This window comes from Leuresthes tenuis, unplaced genomic scaffold (assembly GCF_036924035.1).
Source record: "Leuresthes tenuis unplaced genomic scaffold, fLeuTen1.0.hap1 SCAF_10, whole genome shotgun sequence".
NCBI classification, from domain to species: domain Eukaryota; kingdom Metazoa; phylum Chordata; class Actinopteri; order Atheriniformes; family Atherinopsidae; genus Leuresthes; species Leuresthes tenuis.
The window spans coordinates 27,004,873-27,009,956 of NW_027325364.1; the positions used below are offsets into that span (position 1 = coordinate 27,004,873).

General features: G+C 42.5%; 2 non-coding genes across 2 annotated transcripts; both read right to left on the minus strand.

The window, feature by feature from the left end:
• Nucleotides 1-355: 355 nt before the first annotated feature.
• Nucleotides 356-539, minus strand: LOC140317139 (U2 spliceosomal RNA). The gene has a single exon (XR_011917482.1). It is a non-coding gene; the product is annotated as a U2 spliceosomal RNA (small nuclear RNA).
• A 308-nt stretch (nt 540-847) lies between these two features.
• LOC140317245 (U5 spliceosomal RNA) lies at nt 848-961 on the minus strand. Its single transcript, XR_011917576.1, has one exon. It is a non-coding gene; the product is annotated as a U5 spliceosomal RNA (small nuclear RNA).
• Between the last annotated feature and the right edge of the window lie 4,123 nt (nt 962-5,084).

The window sequence follows — 5,084 nt, forward strand, 5'->3', positions numbered from 1 at the left end:
GCTTGGTTGAGACGCTTGCCCCCCCCCCCCCCCCCCCCCCCCCCCCCCTCCTCCTCGGCTGACCAAGTAGAAACAATCTATTCGATGGCTGCCTTGTCTTTTACTCTGTGCAAAAGACAAGGCAGCCACAAACACCACGGGAACACCGTATTGAGGCTTTGTTCTGACCACTCATTCGGTGTCGCGTTTCTTTCAAGCAATTCTCCCGGTTAGCCCGCACTCGGCTCGCTCCCAGAGCCGTGTTAAAGTCCACTTCGCATTCACTCTCTTTTCTCAGCAGATTAAAAGAAAGTTTCATCTTGGGCTCCCTGAAACTTCCATCCTGCACCGCTGTTTGCTTTTTCACAAGAGCAGAGGAGAGCGCACCGTTCCCAGCGGCACTACAGTACCGGGTCGAGGCTTGGAGTGAACGGAGCAAGCTTCTTTTTCAACTCCTATTCTTAAAAATCCATTTAATATGTTGTCCTCGTATAGAGGACATATTAAACTGATAAGAACAGATACTACACTTGATCTTAGCCAAAAGGCCGAGAAGCGATAACTGTCCACTGTTTCAGGTCCGAGGGCCCTTGCTGGCACAATGCGCACTTGTAGCAGTGTTCTTTTTATGGCCATAGGTGGCCAGAGTGTCACGTTGCACCTCCGCCCACCCGCTGCACTGAGCACTCTTCAGCCCTTTTAAATGGTATAACTTTGCACTCCCGCATGCTCCAGCAAGCACCATTCAAGCAACAACTTTGCACTCCAGCTTCGAACATCGGCACAGTCGCAACAAGTAAGGCGACTCTACTCAGAGAAGTCACTCTGCACAGTAAGAAGATTTCTTTTGCACAGACAGAAAGGGCTTCACCCGCAAAGGTAAAGCCTGCCAAAAATAGAAACAACTCATTAGTGCTGCTCTCCACAGAAATCTTTAGTAAAAGGCGAAAGACTTGTACGTTATGAAGAGAAACCAGAGTACGATTATCCGTCACTGCGGGAGCAGGGCATCAGGCTAGTTGGCATAGCCACCTTCCCCATGGTGAGCTTTGCTTGGTTGAGACGCTTGCTCCCCCCCCCCTTGCTCCTCGGCTGACCAAGTAGGAACAATCGGGCCCTATTTGATGGCTGCCTTGTCTTTTACTCTGTGCAAAAGACAAGGCAGCAACAAAAACACCACGAGAATCCCGTATTGAGGCTTTGTTCTGATCGCTCATTCGGTGTCGCGTTTCTTTCAAGCAATTCTCCCGGTTAGCCCACACTCGGCTCGCTCCCATAGCCGTGTTAAAGTCTACTTCGCATTCACTCTCTTTTCTCTGCAGACTCTTGAGATTTTATCTATAAAATGAATTCCTTCACTCAAACTATGTTAAAACTGCTTTGTCCTTCATATTTACCATGTCTAGAAAGATTTAAACAAAAAAAAAAAACAACGTTGTACTTTGCAGTAAAAGAAAGAGCAAATCTAAAGTTTCAGGAATCCGAGAATAAGCTTACTTTCATGAGTTCTTCACGATTTCGGATTTTGCTATAAAATGAATTCCTTCACTCAAACTAAATTAAAACTGCTAAACCGCTAATCTGTTATATGTAAGGCAGATGTCAAATTCACCGAAATAGGATCAAAGGGTATTCGGCCAATCGAGCTGTAGCAGCTTCGGTAAAAGAGTATAAGTTTAAGAGTTTGTGAATAAAGGTGTGCGCACACATAGTGTGCTGTACGAAAATAGGCAGGGAGCAATGCCGGCTGGGGTATATGTTCTTGTATGTTGTCTGACTGTTTGATTTGAATGTGTTGTGTAAGTGTCCTGTTGAATGTTACATGTTTGGGCTTTGACACGCTTCACTGTGGTTGTTAACTGTGTGGTGTGTCCTGAAATGTTATATGTTTGGGCTGTGTGACATGCTTAATGCTTGTCAGTAGCTACCCACTTATTCATATATAGCAACTGACAACATAAGAAGTCCGGACATACTTTGATAGTAGTTGTAGAAGTATCCTTATTGATAATAGATCACTAATTCATAGTGATAGAACAGTAGATGAACAGGTGCTTGCACATGTCTCACGAAAATAAAATGGGTGTATGATTGCTGAAGGCAGAGCAATACTGCCAAACTTATGAGTTCTTGTGGCAAACTTGATTCAGTGTCTTGACGTGTATACGCTGTTTTGCTGACTTGATTGTCACAAGAAACAAAGTGTGTTTGATAAGATCCGACCATTTTATTACGGGAGGATCAGTATGTATGGATTCTGATGTGACTGATAAACCCATTCATATCTTAAGCATAATCTAATACGTGAGACAACGCCCTGGCACACGATAAAAAAAAAAAAAGAGAGAGAGCGGTTTTGTGTCCCCACAGTCCATAATGTAGAAAAGAGAGAAAAAAGCCTTTCTGATTTGGTGTGTGTGCTCATAGTGCAGAGTGTAGAGAAAAGAAAGCCGTTTTGGTGTCACGGGTGTTGTGACTTACACACACACATTTCTAAATTGAGAAAGGAAATTATTTTAGAGGAAGCACTAGAGTTTAGATCCCACATTTGTTGATAGGCATTCATTTATTTCTTCACTTCTGATGAAGTTTCAACAATAAACAACAAACTTTGTATTATGAGAAAGAACCAGACTCATTCTTCAGGAATCCGAAAATAAGCTCTATTTTATGAGTTATGCACGAATTCGGATTCTCCTATAAAACAAATTCATTAACTCAAACCAAGTTAAGACTGCTTTGTCCTTCATATTTATTCATGTCTAATCAAGTTTCAACGATAAACAACGTTGTACTTTGTAGAATGAGAAAGAACTTCTTCAGCAATAAGCATCTCTCGACATATGACGAAATACAGATTTTGCTATAAAATTAATTAATTCCTTCTATCAGCCTGACTTAAAACTGTTTGTCCTCCTTATTTATCCACTTCAAATCAAGTTTCAACAATTAAAAAAAATTTGTAGTTTGAGAAAGAACAACTTAATCTTCAGCAATCAGTATAAAAAGAGGTGCAAATGCCAACCATAAATACCTAAAAGGTGGAGCGGAAGTATTCAGCTGCAAGTAGGTGTGAATGTTCGACCATAATTTGTAAAAAGCGGGTAAAAAAAGGTTCGAATGCCCGACTATATATTAACAAAAGCGGGAGGAGAGGTCTTCGGATGAGAGTGGGTGAGAATTTCCAACCATAATCTATAAAATACGGTGAAAAAAAATATGTGAATGCCTCATAGAACACTAAAAGCGGAAGTGTTCGGCTGCAAGAAGGTGTGAATGTCCGACTATATTTGGTGAAAAGCAGGTGAAGCAAGGTCTGAATGCCCAACCTTACATCATCAAAAGCGAGATCAGAGGTGTTTGGCTGCAAGAAGGCCATAGTTTGCCAAAAGCGGGTAAGGTGCGAATGACCGACTAAATATCAACAAAAGTGGGGGCGGAGGTCTTCAGATGCAAGTGGGTGTGAATATCCCACCATACAAGTATGGTGGAGAGGAAGCTGTGAATGGCCGACCATAGTAAAAGGCGGGTGAGAGAAGGTGCGAATGTCAAACCATACATAATCAAAACAGGGAGCGGAGGTGTTCTGCTGTAAGAAGGTGTGAATGTCCAACCATAGTTGGTAAAAAGCGGGTAAGAAAAGGTTAAAATACCCGACTGTACACAATCAATAGCGGGAGCGGAGTTGTTCGGCTACTAAAAGGTGTGAAAGTCCGACCATGGTTTGTAAAAAGCGGGTAAGAAAAGGTGCGAATGCCCGACAATGTATTATCAAAAGAGGGAGTGGAGGTTTTCGGCTGCAAGAAGGTCTGAATGTCCAACCATAATTTGTAAAAACCGGGGAAGAAAAGGCTCGAAAGCCCGACTATACACCATCAAAAGTGGGAGCGGAGGTGTTCAGCTGCAAGACGGTCTGAATGTCCATCAATAATTGCTAGAAAACATGAAAGAAAATTTTCGAATATCAAACTGCACATGATCATAAGCGGGAGAGGAGGTGTTCAGCTGCAAGAAGGTGTGAATGTCCACCCATAATTACTAAAAAATGGGTAAGAAAAGGTGCGAATGCCTAACCATACATCATCAAAAGAGGGAGCGGAGGTGTTCCGCTGTAAGACGGTGTGAATGTCCGACCATAGATGGTAAAAAGCGGGTAAGAAAAGGTTAAATTACCCGACTGTACACAATCAAAAGAGGGAGCGGAGTTGTTCAGCTAAGAGAAGGTGTGAAAGTCCGACCTTGGTTTGTAAAAAGCGGGTAAGAAAAGGTTCGAATATCTAACCAAACATAATCAAAAGCGGGAGCAGAGCTGTTCGACTGGAAGTAGGTGTGAATGTCACATCATAATTTGCAAAAAGCTGATGAGAATGGGTGAGAATGCCCGACTATACACCATCAAATGCGGTAGCGGAGTTGTTCGGCTGTGAGTAGGTGTGAATCTCCAACCATAATTGCTGGAAAATGTGTTAGAAAAGGTAAAAATGCCGGTCCATACATAATCAAAATCGGGAGAGGTGGTGTTCAGCTGCAAGAAGGTCTAAATGTCCATCAATAATTGCTAGAAAACATGAAAGAAAATTTTCGAAAATCAAACCACACATGATCATAAGTGGGAGAGGAGGTGTTCAGCTGCAAGAAGGTGTGAATGTCCACCCATAATACCTGAAAAATGGGTTAAAAAAAAGGTGCGAATGCCCAACCATACATCATCAAAAGCAGGAGTGCATGTGTTCGGCTACAAGAAGGTGTGAACGTCCAACTAAAATATGTAAAAAGCAGTTAAGAAAAGGTTCGAATATCCAACCATACATAATCAAAAGCGGGAGCAGAGCTGTTCGACTGCAAGTAGGTGTGAATGTCAGATCATAATTTGCAAAAAGCTGATGAGAAAGGGTGAGAATGCCCGACTATACACCATCAAATGCGGGAGCGGAGTTGTTCGGCTGTGAGTAGGTGTGAATCTCCGACCATAATTGCTGAAAAATGCGTTAGAAAAGGTAAGAATGCCGGTCCATACATCATCAAAAGCGAGAGAGGTTGTGTTCGGCTGCAAGTAGGTGTGAATGTCCAGCCAAAATTACTCACAAACGGGTAGGAAAAGGTAG